The sequence below is a fragment of the Somniosus microcephalus genome, chromosome 4, assembly GCF_052327205.1.
Source record: "Somniosus microcephalus isolate GS21.2 chromosome 4, FLI_Smic_1.0, whole genome shotgun sequence".
In the NCBI taxonomy this organism is placed as follows: Eukaryota; Metazoa; Chordata; class Chondrichthyes; order Squaliformes; family Somniosidae; genus Somniosus; species Somniosus microcephalus.
In genome coordinates this window covers 205,562,857-205,580,766 of record NC_140990.1, presented here as the reverse complement: position 1 = coordinate 205,580,766, position 17,910 = coordinate 205,562,857, and positions in this window count along the sequence as shown.

Below are 17,910 nucleotides of genomic sequence, written 5' to 3'. Positions count from 1 at the left end.
TTGTATATCCATTATCTGTGCTACATTTCTATTATCTGTGTTGTATTTCCATTATCTGTGTTGTATTTCCATTATCTGAGCTTTATTTCCATTATCTGTGTTGTATTTCCATTATCTGTGCTGTATTTCCATTATCTGTGTTGTATTTCCAGTATCTGTGCTGTATTTCCATTATCTGTGTTGTATTTCCATTATCTGTGTTGTATTTCCATTACCTGTGCGGCATTTCTCTTATCTGTGTTGCATATCCATTATCTGTGCTACATTTCTATTATCTGTGTTGTGTTTCCATTATCTGTGTTGTGTTTCCATTATCTGTGCTGTATTTCCATTATCTGTGTTGTATTTCCATTATCTGTGTTGTATTTCCATTACCTGTGCTGCATTTCTATTATCTGTGTTGTATATCCATTATCTGTGCTGCATTTCTATTATCTGTGCTGTATTTCCATTATCAGTGTTGTGTTTCCATTATCTGTGTTGTATTTCCATTATCATTGTTGCATTTCTATTATCTGTGCTACATTTCTATTATCTGTGCTGTATATCCATTATCTGTGCTACATTTCAATTATCTGTGCTGTATTTCCATTATCTGTGCTGTATTTCCATTATCTGTGCTGTATTCCCATTATCTGTGCTGCATTTCTATTATCTGCGCTGTATTTCCATTATCTGTGTTGTATTTCCATTATCTGTGCTGTTTTTCCGTTATCTGTGCTGTATTTCCATTATCTGTGTTGTATTTCTATTATCTGTGTTGTATTTCCATTATCTGTGCTGCATTTCTATTATCTGTGCTGTATTTCTATTATCTGTGTTGTATATCCATTATGTTTGCTGTATTTCCATTATCTGTGTTGTATTTCTATTATCTGTGTTGTATTTCCATTATCTGTGTTGTATTTCCATTACCTGTGCTGCATTTCTATTATCTGTGTTGTATATCCATTATGTGTGCTGCATTTCTATTATCTGTGCTGTATTTCCATTATCTGTGTTGTGTTTCCATTATCTGTGCTTTATTTTCATTATCATTGTTGCATTTCAATTATCTGTGCTACATTTCTATTATCTGTGCTGCATATCCATTATCTGTGCTACTTTCAATTATCTGTGCTGTATTTCCATTATCTGTGCTGTATTTCCATTATCTGTGCTGTATTTCCATTATCTGTGCTGCATTTCTATTATCTGTGCTGTATTTCCAATATCTGTGTTGTATTTCCATTACCTGTGCTGTATTTCCGTTATCTTTGCTGTATTTCCATTATCTGTGTTTTATTTCTATTATCTGTGTTGTATTTCCATTATCTGTGTTGTATTTCTATTATCTGTGTTGTATTTCCATTATCTGTGCTGCATTTCCATTATCTGTGCTGTATTTCCATTATCTGCATTGTATATCGATTATCTGTGCTGTATTTCTATTATCTGTGCTGCATTTCTGTTATCTGTGTTGTATTTCCATTATCTGTGCTACATTTCTATTATCTGTGTTGTATTTCCATTATCTGTGCTGTATTTCTATTATCTGTGTTGTATTTCCATTATCTGTGCTGTATTTCCATTATCTGTGTTGTATTTCTATTATCTGTGCTGCATTTCTATTATCTGTGTTGTATTTCCATTTTCTGTGCTACATTTCTATTATTGTGTTGTATTTACATTATCTGTGCTGTATCTCTTTTATCTGTGCTGCATTTCTATTATCTGTGCTGCATTTCAATTATCTGTGCGGCATTTCCATTATCTGCGTTGTATTTCTATTATCTGTGCTGTATTTCCATGATCTATGCTGCATTTCTATTATCTGTGTTGTATTTCCATTATCTGTGCTGCATTTCTATTATCTGTGCTGCAATTCTATTATCTGTGCTACATTTCTATTATCTGTGTTGTGTTTCCATTAACTGCGCTACATTTCTATTACTTGTGTTGTATATCCATTATCTGTGCTGTATTTCCATTATCTGTGTTGTATTTCCATTATCTGTGTTGTATTTCCATTACCTGTGCTGTATTTCAATTATCTGTGTTGTATTTCCATTATCTGTGCTACATTTCTATTATCTGTGTTGTATATCCATTATCTGTGCTACATTTCTATTATCTGTGTTGTATTTCCATTATCTGTGCTACTTTTCCATTATCTGTGCTGTATTTCCATTATCTGTGTTGTATTTCCATTATCTGTGTTGTAATTCCATTATCTGTGCTGTATTTCCATTATCTGTGCTGTATTTCCATTATCTGTGCTGCTTTACTATTATCTGTGTTGTATTTCCATTATCTGTGCTGCATTTCTATTATCTGTGCTGCATTTCTATTACCTGTGCTACTTTTCCATTATCTGTGCTGTATTTAAATTATCAGTGTTGTATTTCCTTTATCTGTGTTGTATTTCCATTATCTGTGCTGTATTTCTATTATCTGCGTTGTATTTCCATTATCTGTGCTATATTTCTATTATCTGTGTTGTATATCCAATATCTGTGCTACATTTCTATTATCTGTGTTGTATTTCCATTATCTGTGTTGTATTTCCATTATCTGTGCTGTATTTCCATTATCTGTTTTGTATTTCCAGTATCTATGCTGTATTTCCATTATCTGTGTTGTATTTCCATTATCTGTGTTGTATTTCCATTACCTGTGCTGCATTTCTATTATCTGTGTTGTATATCCATTATCTGTGCTACATTTCTATTATCTGTGTTGTGTTTCCATTATCTGTGTTGTGTTTCCATTATCTGTGCTGTATTTCCATTATCTGTGTTGTGTTTCCATTATCTGTTTTGTATTTCTATTATCTGTGTTGTATATCCATTATCTCTGCTGCATTTCTATTATCTGTGCTGTATTTCCATTATCTCTGTTGTGTTTCCATTATCTGTGTTGTATTTCCATTATCTGTGTTCCATTTCCATTATCTGTGCTACATTTATATTATCTCTGCTGTATATCCATTATCTGTGCTACATTTCAATTATCTGTGCTGTATTGCCATTATCTGTGCAGTATTTCCATTATCTGTGCTGTATTTCCATTATCTGTGCTGCATTTCTATTATCTGCGCTGTATTTCCATTATCTGTGTTGTATTTCCATTATCTGCGCTGTATTTCCGTTATCTGTGCTGTATTTCCATTGTCTGTGTTGTATTTCTATTATCTGTGTTGTATTTCCATTATCTGTGTTGTATTTCTATTATCTGTGTTGTATTTCCATTATCTGTGCTGCATTTCTATTATCTGTGCTGTATTTCCATTATCTGAGTTGTATTTCCATTATCTGTGCTGTATTTCTATTATCTGTGCTGCATTTCTGTTATCTGTGTTGTATTTCCATTATCTCTGCTACATTTCTATTATCTGTGTTGTATTTCCATTATCTCTGCTGTATTTCTATTATCTGTGTTGTATTTCCATTATCTGTGCTGTATTTCCATTATCTGTGTTGTATTTCTATTATCTGTGCTGCATTTCTATTATTTGTGTTGTATATCCATTATCTGTGCTACATTTCTATTATCTGTGGTGTATATCCTTATCTGTGCAACTTTTCCATTATCTGTGCTGTATTTCCATTATCTGTGTTGTATATCCATTATCTGTGTTGTATTTCCATTATCTGTGCTGTATTTCTATTATCTGTGTTGTATTTCCATTATCTGTGCTACATTTCTATTATCTGTGTTGTATATCCATTATCTGTGCTACATTTCTATTATCTGTGTTGTATTTCCATAATCTGTGTTGTATTTCTATTATCTGTGCTGTGTTTCCATTATCTGTGCTGCATTACTATTATCTGTGTTGTATCTCCATTATCTGTGCTGCATTTCTATTATCTGTGCTGCATTTCTATTATCTGTGCTGCATTTCTATTATCTGTGCTACATTTCTATTATCTGTGTTGTGTTTCCATTATCTGTGCTAAATTTCTATTATTTGTGTTGTATAACCATTATCTGTGCTTCATTTCTATTATCTGTGTTGTATTTCCATTATCTGTGCTACATTTCTATTATCTGTGTTGTAAATTCATTACCTGTGTTGTATTTCCATTATCTGTGCTGTATTTCCATTATCTGTGCTGTATTTCTATTATCTGTGTTGTATTTCCATTATATGTGCTACTTTTACATTATCTGTGCTGTATTTAAATTATATGTGTTGTATTTCCATTATCTGTGTTGTATTTCCATTATCTGCGCTGTATTTCTATTATCTGTGTTGTATTTCCATTATCTGTGCTATATTTCTATTATCTGTGTTGTATAGCAATTATCTGTGCTACATTTCTATTATCTGTGTTGTATTTCCATTATCTGTGTTGCATTTCCATTATCTGTGCTGTATTTCCATTATCTGTGTTGTATTTCCATTATCTGTGCTGTATTTCCATTATCTGTGTTGTATTTCCTGTATCTGTGCTGTATTTCCATTATCTGTGTTGTATTTCCATTATCTGTGTTGTATTTCCATTACCTGTGCTGCATTTCTATTATCTGTGTTGTACATCCATTATCTGTGCTGTATTTCCATTATCTGTGTTGTATTTCCATTATCATTGTTGCATTTTAATTATCTGTGCTACATTTCAATTATCTGTGCAGTATTTCCATTATCTGTGCTGTATTTCCATTATCTGTGTTGTATTTCCATTATCTGTGCTGCATTTCTATTATCTGTGCTGTATTTCCATTAGCTGTGTTGTATTTCGATTATCTGTGCTGTATTTCCAATATCTGTGTTGTATTTCCATTATCTGTGCTGTATTTCCGTTATCTGTGCTGTATTTCCATTATCTGTGTTGTATTTCTATTATCTGTGTTGTATTTCCATTATCTGTATTGTATTTCTATTATTTGTGTTGTATTTCCATTATCTGTGCTGCATTTCTATTATCTGTGCTGTATTTCCATTAGCTGTGTTATATTTCGATTATCTGTGCTGTATTTCTATTATGTGTGCTGCATTTCTGTTATCTGTGTTGTATTTACATTATCTGTGCTACGTTTCTATTATCTGTGTTGTATTTCCATTATCTGTGCTGTATTTCTATTATCTGTGTTGTATTTCCTTTATCTGTGCTGTATTTCCATTATCTGTGTTGTATTTCTATTATCTGTGCTGCATTTCTATTATCTGTGTTGTATTTCCATTATCTGTGCTACATTTCTATTATTGTGTTGTATTTCCATTAACTGTGCTGTATCTCTTTTATCTGTGCTGCATTTCTATTATCTGTGCTGCATTTCTATTATCTGTGCGGCATTTCCATTATCTGCGTTGTATTTCTATTATCTGTGCTGTATTTCCATTATCTATGCTGCATTTCTATTATCTGTGTTGTATTTCCATTATCTGTGCTGCATTTCTATTATCTGTGCTGCATTTCTATTATCTGTGCTGCATTTCTATTATCTGTGCTACATTTCTATTATCTGTGTTGTGTTTCCATTATCTGTGCTACATTTCTATTATTTGTGTTGTATATCCATTATCTGTGCTACATTTCTATTATCTGTGTTGTATTTCCATTATCTGTGCAACTTTTCCATTATCTGTGCTGTATTTCCATTATCTGTGTTGTATTTCCATTATCTGTGTTGTATTTCCATTATCGGTGCTGTATTTCTATTATCTGTGTTGTATTTCCATTATCTGTGCTACATTTCTATTATCTGTGTTGTATATCCATTATCTGTGCTACATTTCTTTTATCTGTGTTGTATTTCCATTATCTGTGCTACTTTTACATTATCTGGCTGTATTTCCATTATCTGTGTTGTATTTCCATTATCTGTGTTGTAATTACATTATCTGTGCTGTATTTCCATTATCTGTGTTGTATTTCCATTATCTGTGTTGTATTTCTATTATCTGTGCTGTATTTCCATTATCTGTGCTGCATTACTATTATCTGTGTTGTATTTCCATTATCTGTGCTACATTTCTATTATCTGTGTTGTATTTCCATTATCTGTGCTGTATTTCCATTATCTGTGTTGTATTTCCATTATCTGTGCTGTATTTCCATTATCAGTTTTGTATTTCCAGTATCTGTGCTGTATTTCCATTATCTGTGTTGTATTTCCATTATCTGTGTTGTATTTCCATTACCTGTGCTGCATTTCTATTATCTGTGTTGTATATCCATTATCTGTGCTACATTTCTATTACCTGTGTTGTGTTTCCATTATCTGTGTTGTGTTTCCATTATCTGTGCTGTATTTCCATTATCTGTGTTGTGTTTCCATTATCTGTGTTGTATTTCTATTATCTGTGTTGTATATCCATTGTCTCTGCTGCATTTCTATTATCTGTGCTGTATTTCCATTATCTCTGTTGTGTTTCCATTATCTGTGTTGTATTTCCATTATCTGTGTAGCATTTCCATTATCTGTGCTACATTTCTATTATCTGTGCTGTATATCCATTATCTGTGCAACATTTCAATTATCTGTGCTGTATTGCCATTATCTGTGCTGTATTTCCATTATCTGTGTTGTATTTCCATTATCTATGCTGTATTTCTGTTATCTGCACTGTATTTCCATTGTCTGTGTTGTATTTCTATTATCTGTGTTGTATTTCCATTATCTGTGTTGTATTTCTATTATCTGTGTTGTATTTCCATTATCTGTGCTGCATTTCTATTATCTGTGCTGTATTTCCATTATCTGTGTTGTATTTCCATTATCTGTGCTGTATTTCTATTATCTGTGCTGCATTTCTGTTATCTGTGTTGTATTTCCATTATCTGTGTTACATTTCTATTATCTGTGTTGTATTTCCATTATCTCAGCTGTATTTCTATTATCCGTGTTGTATTTCCATTATCTGTGCTGTATTTCCATTATCTGTGTTGTATTTCTATTATCTGTGCTGCATTTCTATTATCTGTGTTGTATTTCCATTGTCTGTGCTACATTTCTATTATTGTGTTGTATTTCCATTATCTGTGCTGTATCTCTTTTATCTGTGCTGCATTTCTATTATCTGTGCTGCGTTTCTATTATTAGTGCTGCATTTCCATTATCTGTGTTGTATTTCTATTATCTGTGCTGTATTTCCATTATCTGTGCTGCATTTCTATTATCTGTGTTGTATTTCCATTATCTGTGCTGCATTTCCATTATCTGTGTTGTATTTCCATTATCTGTGCTGTATTTCTATTATCTGTGCTGCATTTCTGTTATCTGTGTTGTATTTCCATTATCTGTGTTACCTTTCTATTATCTGTGTTGTATTTCCATTATCTCTGCTGTATTTCCATTATCCGTGTTGTGTTTCCATTATCTGTGCTGTATTTCCATTATCTGTGTTGTATTTCTATTATCTGTGCTGCATTTCTATTATCTGTGTTGTATTTCCATTATCTGTGCTACATTTCTATTATTGTGTTGTATTTCCATTATCTGTGCTGTATCTCTTTTATCTTTGCTGCATTTCTATTATCTGTGCTGCGTTTCTATTATTTGTGCTGCATTTTCATTATCTGTGTTGTATTTCTATTATCTGTGCTGTATTTCCATTATCTGTGCTGCATTTCTATTATCTGTGTTGTGTTTCCATTATCTGTGCTGCATTTCTATTATCTGTGTTGTATTTCCATCATCTGTGCTGCATTTCTATTATCTGTGCTGCATTTCTATTATCTGTGCTACATTTCTATTATCTGTGTTGTATATCCATTATCTGTGCTACATTTCTATTATCTGTGTTGTATTTCCATTATCTGTGTTGTATTTCCATTATCTGTGCTGTATTTCCATTATCTGTGTTGTATTGCCATTTTCTGTGCTGTATTTCCATTATCTGTGTTGTATTTCCAGTATCTGTGCTGTATTTCCATTATCTGTGTTGTATTTCCATTATCTGTGTTGTATTGCCATTATCTGTGCTGTATTTCCATTATCTGTGTTGTATTTCCAGTATCTGTGCTGTATTTCCATTATCTGTGCTGTATTTCCATTATCTGTGTTGTATTTCTATTATCTGTGCTGTATTTCCATTATCTATGCTGCATTTCTATTATCTGTGTTGTATTTCCATTATCTGTGCTGCATTTCTATTATCTGTGCTGCATTTCTATTATCTGTGCTACATTTCTATTATCTGTGTTGTGTTTCCATTATCTCTGCTCCATTTCTATTATTTGTGTTGTATATCCATTATCTGTGCTACATTTCTATTATCTGTGTTGTATTTCCATTATCTGTGCAACTTTTCCATTATCTGTGCTGTATTTCCATTATCTGCGTTGTATTTCCATTATCTGTGTTGTATTTCCATTATCTGTGCTGTATTTCTATTATCTCTGTTGTATTTCCATTATCTGTGCTACATTTCTATTATCTGTGTTGTTTATCCATTATCTGTGCTACATTTCTATTATCTGTGTTGTATTTCCATTATCTGTGCTACTTTTACATTATCTGGCTGTATTTCCATTATCTGTGTTGTATTTCCATTATCTGTGTTGTAATTCCATTATCTGTGCGGTATTTCCATTATCTGTGTTGTATTTCCAATATCTGTGTTGTATTTCTATTATCTGTGCTGTATTTCCATTATCTGTGCTGCATTACTATTATCTGTGTTGTATTTCCATTATCTGTGCTGCATTTCTATTATCTGTGCTGCATTTCTATTATCTGTGCTACTTTTCCATTATCTGTGCTGTATTTAAATTACCTGTGTTGTATTTCCATTATCTGTGTTGTATTTCCATTATCTGTGCTGTATTTCTATTATCTGCGTTGTATTTCCATTATCTGTGCTATATTTCTATTATCTGTGTTGTATATCCATTATCTGTGCTACATTTCTATTATCTGTGTTGTATTTCCATTATCTGTGTTGTATTTCCATTATCTGTGCTGTATTTCCATTATCTGTGTTGTATTTCCATTATCTGTGCTGTATTTCCATTATCAGTGTTGTATTTCCAGTATCTGTGCTGTATTTCCATTATCTGTGTTGTATTTCCATTATCTGTGTTGTATTTCCATTGCCTGTGCTGCATTTCTATTATCTGTGTTGTATATCCATTATCTGTGCTACATTTCTATTATCTGTGTTGTGTTTCCATTATCTGTGTTGTGTTTCCATTATCTGTGCTGTATTTCAAATATCTGTGTTGTGTTTCCATTATCTGTGTTGTATTTCTATTATCTGTGTGTATATCCATTGTCTCTGCGGCATTTCTATTATCTGTGCTGTATTTCCATTATCTCTGTTGTGTTTCCATTATCTGTGTTGTATTTCCATTATCTGTGTAGCATTTCAATTATCTGTGCTGCATTTCTATTATCTGTGCTGTATATCCATTATCTGTGCAACATTTCAATTATCTGTGCTGTATTGCCATTATCTGTGCTGTATTTCCATTATCTGTGCTGTATTTCCATTATCTGTGCTGCATTTCTTTTATCTGTGCTGTATTTCCATTATCTGTGTTGTATTTCCATTATCTGTGCTGTATTTCCGTTATCTGTGCTGCATTTCTATTATCTGCGCTGCATTTCTATTATCTGTGCTACATTTCAATTATCTGTGTTGTATATCCATTATCTGTGCTACATTTCTATTATCTGTGCTGCATTTCGATTATCTGTGCTGTATTTCCATTATCTGTGTTGTATTTCCATTATCTGTGCTGTATTTCCATTATCTGTGTTGTATTTCCATTATCTGTGCTGTATTTCCATTATGTGTGTTGTATTTCCAGTATCTGTGCTGTATTTCCATGATCTGTGTTGTATTTCCATTATCTGTGTTGTATTTCCAGTATCTGTGCTGTATTTCCATTATCTGTGCTGCATTTCTATTATCTGTGCTGCGTTTCTATTATTTGTGCTGCATTTCCATTATCTGTGTTGTATTTCTATTATCTGTGCTGTATTTCCATTATCTGTGCTGCATTTCTATTATCTGTGTTGTATTTCCATTATCTGTGCTGCATTTCTATTATCTGTGTTGTATTTCCATTATCTGTGCTGCATTTCTATTATCTTTGCTGCATTTCTATTATCTGTGCTACATTTCAATTATCTGTGTTGTATATCCATTATCTGTGCTACATTTCTATTATCTGTGTTGTATTTCCATTATCTGTGTTGTATTTCCATTATCTGTGCTGTATTTCCATTATCTGTGTTGTATTTCCAGTATCTGCGCTGTATTTCCATGATCTGTGTTGTATTTCCATTATCTGTGTTGTATTTCCATTACCTGTGCTGCATTTCTATTATCTGTGTTGTATATCCATTATCTGTGCTACATTTCTATTATCTCTGTTGGGTTTCCCATTATCTGTGTTGTGTTTCCATTATCTGTGCTGTATTTCCATTATCTGTGTTGTATTTCCATTATCTGTGTTGTATTTCCATTACCTGTGCTGCATTTCTATTATCTGTGTTGTATATCCATTATCTGTGCTGCATTTCTATTATCTGTGCTGTATTTCCATTATCTGTGTAGTGTTTCCATTATCTGTGTTGTATTTCCATTATCATTGTTGCATTTCAATTATCTGTGCTACATTTCTATTATCTGTGCTGTATATCCATTATCTGTGCTACATTTCAATTATCTGTGCTGTATTTCCATTATCTGTGCTGTATTTCCATTATCTGTGCTGTAATTCCATTATCTGTGCTGCATTTCTATTATCTGTGCTGTATTTCCAATATCTGTGTTGTATTTCCATTATCTGTGCTGTATTTCCGTTATCTGTGCTGTATTTCCATTATCTGTGTTGTATTTCTATTATCTGTGTTGTATTTCCATTATCTGTGTTGTATTTCTATTATCTGTGTTGTATTTCCATTATCTGTGCTGCATTTCTATTATCTGTGCTGTATTTCCATTATCTGTGTTGTATTTCGATTATCTGTGTTGTATTTCCATTATCTGTGCTGCATTTCTATTATCTGTGCTGTATTTCCATTATCTGTGTTGTATTTCGATTTTCTGTGCTGTATTTCTATTATCTGTGCTGCATTTCTGTTATCTGTGTTGTATTTACATTATCTGTGCTACATTTCTATTATCTGTGTTGTATTTCCATTATCTGTGCTGTATTTCTATTATCTGTGTTGCATTTCCTTTATCTGTGCTGTATTTCCATTATCTGTGTTGTATTTCTATTATCTGTGCTGCATTTCTATTATTTGTGTTGTATTTCCATTATCTGTGCTACATTTCTATTATTGTGTTGTATTTCCATTAACTGTGCTGTATCTCTTTTATCTGTGTTGTATTTCCATTATCTGTGTTGCATTTCTATTATCTGTGCTGCATTTCTATTATCTGTGCTGCATTTCTATTATCTGTGCTACATTTCTATTATCTGTGTTGTGTTTCCATTATCTCTGCTACATTTCTATTATTTGTGTTGTATATCCATTATCTGTGCTACATTTCTATTATCTGTGTTGTATTTCCATTATCTGTGCAGCTTTTCCATTATCTGTGCTGTATTTCCATTATCTGCGTTGTATTTCCATTATCTGTGTTGTATTTCCATTATCTGTGCTGTATTTCTATTATCTGTGTTGTATATCCATTATCTGTGCTACATTTCTATTATCTGTGTTGTATTTCCATTACCTGTGTTGTATTTCCATTATCTGTGCTGTATTTCCATTATCTGTGTTGTATTTCCATTATCTGTGCTGTATTTCCATTATCAGTGTTGTATTTCCAGTATCTGTGCTGTATTTCCATTATCTGTGTTGTATTTCCATTATCTGTGTTGTATTTCCATTACCTGTGCTGCATTTCTATTATCTGTGTTGTATATCCATTATCTGTGCTACATTTCTATTATCTGTGTTGTGTTTCCATTATCTGTGTTGTGTTTCCATTATCTGTGGTGTATTTCAAATATCTGTGTTGTGTTTCCATTATCTGTGTTGTATTTCTATTATCTGTGTGTATATCCATTGTCTCTGCTGCATTTCTATTATCTGTGCTGTATTTCCATTATCTCTGTTGTGTTTCCATTATCTGTGTTGTATTTCCATTATCTGTGTAGCATTTCCATTATCTGTGCTGCATTTCTATTATCTGTGCTGTATATCCATTATCTGTGCAACATTTCAATTATCTGTGCTGTATTGCCATTATCTGTGCTGTATTTCCATTATCTGTGCTGTATTTCCATTATCTGTGCTGCATTTCTATTATCTGTGCTGTATTTCCATTATCTGTGTTGTATTTCCATTTTCTGTGCTGTATTTCCGTTATCTGTGCTGTATTTCCATTGTCTGTGTTGTATTTCTATTATCTGTGTTGTATTTCCATTATCTGTGTTGTATTACTATTATCTGTGTTGTATTTCCATTATCTGTGCTGCATTTCTATTATCTGTGCTGTATTTCCATTATCTGTGTTGTATTTCCATTATCTGTGCTGTATTTCTATTATCTGTGCTGCATTTCTGTTATCTGTGTTGTATTTCCATTATCTGTGTTACATTTCTATTATCTGTGTTGTATTTCCATTATCTCTGCTGTATTTCTATTATCTGTGTTGTATTTCCATTATCTGTGCTGTATTTCCATTATCTGTGTTGTATTTCTATTATCGGTGCTGCATTTCTATTATCTGTGTTGTATTTCCATTATCTGTGCTACATTTCTATTATTGTGTTGTATTTCCATTATCTGTGCTGTATCTCTTTTATCTGTGCTTCATTTCTATTATCTGTGCTGCGTTTCTATTATTTGTGCTGCATTTCCATTATCTGTGTTTTATTTCTATTATCTGTGCTGTATTTCCATTATCTGTGCTGCATTTCTATTATCTGTGTTGTATTTCCATTATCTGTGCTGCATTTCTATTATCTGTGCTGCATTTCTATTACCTGTGCTGCATTTCTATGATCTGTGCTATATTTCTATTATCTGTGTTGTGTTTCCATTATCTGTGCCACATTTCTATTATCTGTGTTGTATATCCATTATCTGTGCTACATTTCTATTATCTGTGTTGTATTTCCATTATCTGTGCAACTTTTCCATTATCTGTGCTGTATTTCCATTATCTGTGTTGTATTTCAATTATCTGTGTTGTATTTCCATTATCTGTGCTGTATTTCTATTATCTGTGTTGCATTTCCATTATTTGTGCTACATTTCTATTATCTGTGTTGTATATCCATTATCTGTGCTACATTTCTATTATCTGTGTTGCATTTCCATTATCTGTGCTACTTTTCCATTATCTGAGCTGTATTTCCATTATCTGTGTTGTATTTCCATTATCTGTGTTGTAATTCCATTATGTGTGCTGTATTTCCATTATCTGTGTTGTATTTCCATTATCTGTGTTGTATTTCTATTATCTGTGCTGTATTTTCATTATCTGTGCTGCATTACTATTATCTGTGTTGTATTTCCATTATCTGTGCTTCATTTCTATTATCTGTGCTGCATTTCTATTATCTGTGCTGCATTTCTAGTATCTGTGCTACATTTCTATTATCTGTGTTGTGTTTCCATTATCTGTGCTACATTTCTATTATTGGGTTGTATTTCCATTATCTGTGCAACTTTTCCATTATCTGTGCTGCATTTCTATTATCTGTGTTGTATTTCCATTGTCTGTGCTGTATTTCCATTATCTGTGTTGTATTTCTATTATCTGTGCTGCATTTCTATTATCTGTGTTGTATTTCCATTATCTGTGCTACATTTCTATTATTGTGTTGTATTTCCATTATCTGTGCTGTATCTCTTTTATCTGTGCTTCATTTCTATTATCTGTGCTGCGTTTCTATTATTTGTGCTGCATTTCCATTATCTGTGTTGTATTTCTATTATCTGTGCTGTATTTCCATTATCTGTGCTGCATTTCTATTATCTGTGTTGTATTTCCATTATCTGTGCTGCATTTCTATTATCTGTGCTGCATTTCTATTATCTGTGCTGCATTTCTATTATCTGTGCTATATTTCTATTATCTGTGTTGTGTTTCCATTATCTGTGCCACATTTCTATTATTTGTGTTGTATATCCATTATCTATGCTACATTTCTATTATCTGTGTTGTATTTCCATTATCTGTGCAACTTTTCCATTATCTGTGCTGTATTTCCATTATCTGTGTTGTATTTCCATTATCTGTGTTGTATTTCCATTATCTGTGCTGTATTTTTATTATCTGTGTTGTATTTCCATTATCTGTGCTACATTTCTATTATCTGTGTTGTATATCCATTATCTGTGCTACATTTCTATTATCTGTGTTGTATTTCCATTATCTGTGCTACTTTTCCATTATCTGTGCTGTATTTCCATTATCTGTGTTGTATTTCCATTCTCTGTGTTGTAATTCCATTATGTGTGCTGTATTTCCATTATCTGTGTTGTATTTCCATTATCTGTGTTGTATTTCTATTATCTGTGCTGTATTTCCATTATCTGTGCTGCATTACTATTATCTGTGTTGTATTTCCATTATCTCTGCTGCATTTCTATTACCTGTGCTGTATTTCCACTATCTCGGTTGTGTTTCCATTATCTGTGTTGTATTTCCATTATCTGTGTAGCATTTCCATTATCTGTGCTACATTTCTATTATCTGTGCTCTATATCCATTATCTGTGCAACATTTGAATTACCTGTGCTGTATTGCCATTATCTATGCTGTATTTCCATTATCTGTGCTGTATTTCCATTATCTGTGCTGCATTTCTATTATCAGTGCTGTATTTCCATTATCTGTGTTGTATTTCCATTATCTGTGCTGTATTCCCGTTATCTGTGCTGTATTTCCATTGTCTGTGTTGTATTTCTATTATCTGTGTTGTATTTCCATTATTTGTGTTGTATTTCTGTTATCTGTGTTGTATTTCCATTACCTGTGCTGCATTTCTATTATCTGTGCTGTATTTCCATTATCTGTGTTGTATTTCCATTATCTGTGTTGTATTTCCATTATCTGTGTTGTATTTCCATTATCTGTGCTGTATTTCTATTATCTGTGCTGCATTTCTGTTATCTGTGTTGTATTTCCATTATCTGTGCTACATTTCTATTATCTGTGTTGTATTTCCATTATCTCTGCTGTATTTCTATTATCTGTGTTGTATTTCCATTATCTGTGCTGTATTTCCATTATCTGTGTTGTATTTCTATTATCTGTGCTGCATTTCTATTATCTGTGTTGTATTTCCATTATCTGTGCTACATTTCTATTATTGTGTTGTATTTCCATTATCTGTGCTGTATCTCTTTTATCTGTGCTGCATTTCTATTATCTGTGCTGCATTTCTATTATCTGTGCTATATTTCTATTATCTGTGTTGTGTTTCCATTATCTGTGCCACACTTCTATTATTTGTGTTGTATATCCATTATTTGTGCTACATTTCTATTATCTGTGTTGTATTTCCATTATCTGTGCAACTTTTCCATTATCTGTGCTGTATTTCCATTATCTGTGTTGCATTTCCATTATCTGTGTTGTATTTCCATTATCTGTGCTGTATTTCTATTATCTGTGTTGTATTTCCATTATCTGTGCTACATTTCTATTATCTGTGTCGTATATCCATTATCTGTGCTACATTTCTATTATCTGTGTTGTATTTCCATTATCTGTGCTACTTTTACATTATCTGGCTGTATTTCCATTATCTGTGTTGTATTTCCATTATCTGTGTTGTAATTACATTATCTGTGCTGTATTTCCATTATCTGTGTTGTATTTCCATTATCTGTGTTGTATTTCTATTATCTGTGCTGTATTTCCATTATCTGTGCTGCATTACTATTATCTGTGTTGTATTTCCATTATCTGTGCTGCATTTCTATTATCTGTGCTGCATTTCTATTATCTGTGCTACTTTTCCATTATCTGTGCTGTATTTAAATTATCTGTGTTGTATTTCCATTATCTGTGTTGTATTTCCATTATCTGTGCTGTATTTCTATTATGTGCGTTGTATTTCCATTATCTGTGCTATATTTCTATTATCTGTGTTGTATATTCATTATCTGTGCTACATTTCTATTATCTGTGTTGTATTTCCATTATCTGTGTTGTATTTCCATTATCTGTGCTGTATTTCCATTATCTGTGTTGTATTTCCATTATCTGTGCTGTATTTCCATTATCAGTGTTGTATTTCCAGTATCTGTGCTGTATTTCCATTATCTGTGTTGTATTTCCATTATCTGTGTTGTATTTCCATTACCTGTGCTGCATTTCTATTATCTGTGTTGTATATCCATTATCTGTGCTACATTTCTATTATCTGTGTTGTGTTTCCATTATCTGTGTTGTGTTTCCATTATCTGTGCTGTATTTCCATTATCTGTGTTGTATTTCTATTATCTGTGTTGTATATCCATTGTCTCTGCTGCATTTCTATTATCTGTGCTGTATTTCCATTATCTCTGTTGTGTTTCCATTATCTGTGTTGTATTTCCATTATCTGTGCAGCATTTCCATTATCTGTGCTACATTTCTATTATCTGTGCTGTATATCCATTATCTGTGCAACATTTCAATTATCTGTGCTGTATTGCGATTATCTGTGCTGTATTTCCATTATCTGTGCTGTATTTCCATTATCTGTGCTGCATTTCTATTATCTGTGCTGTATTTCCATTATCTGTGTTGTATTTCCATTATCTGTGCTGTATTTCCGTTATCTGTGCTGTATTTTCATTGTCTGTTTTGTATTTCTATTATCTGTGTTGTATTTCCATTATCTGTGTTGTATTTCCATTATCTGTGTTGTATTTCCATTATCTGTGCTTTATTTCTATTATCTGTGCTGCATTTCTGTTATCTGTGTTGTATTTCCATTATCTGTGCTACATTTCTATTATTGTGTTGTATTTCCATTATCTGTGCTGTATCTCCTTTACCTGTGCTTCATTTCTATTATCTGTGCTGCGTTTCTATTATTTGTGCTGCATTTCCATTATCTGTGTTGTATTTCTATTATCATGGCTGTATTTCCATTATCTGTGCTGCATTTCAATTATCTGTGTTGTATTTCCATTATCTGTGCTGCATTTCTATTATCTGTGCTGCATTTCTATTTTCTGTGCTGCATTTCTATTATCTGTGCTATATTTCTATTATCTGTGTTGTGTTTCCATTATCTGTGCCACATTTCTATTATTTGTGTTGTATATCCATTATCTGTGCTGTATTTCCATTATCTGTGTTGTATTTCCATTATCTGTGTTGTATTTCCATTACCTGTGCTGTATTTCTATTATCTGTGTTGTATTTCCATTAGCTGTGCTACATTTCTATTATCTGTGTTGCATATCCATTATCTGTGCTACATTTCTATTATCTGTGTTGTATTTCCATTATCTGTGCTACTTTTCCATTATCTGTGCTGTATTTCCATTATCTGTGTTGTATTTCCATTATCTGTGTTGTAATTCCATTATGTGTGCTGTATTTCCATTATCTGTGTTGTATTTCCATTATCTGTGTTGTATTTCTATTATCTGTGCTGTATTTCCATTATCTGTGCTGCATTACTATTATCTGTGTTGTATTTCCTTTATCTGTGCTGCATTTCTATTATATGTGCTGCATTTCTATTATCTGTGCTGCATTTCTAGCATCTGTGCTACATTTCTATTATCTGTGTTGTGTTTCCATTACCTGTGCTACATTTCTATTAACTGTGTTGTATATCCATTATCAATGCTACATTTCTATCATCTGTTTTGTATTTCCATTATCTGTGCTACATTTCTATTATCTGTGTTGTATATTCATTACCTGTGTTGTATTTCCATTATCTGTGCTGTATTTCCATTATCTGTGCTGTATTTCCATTATCTGTGTTGTATTTCCATTATCTGTGTTGTATTTCCATTATCTGTGCTGTATTTCTATTATCTGTGTTGTAT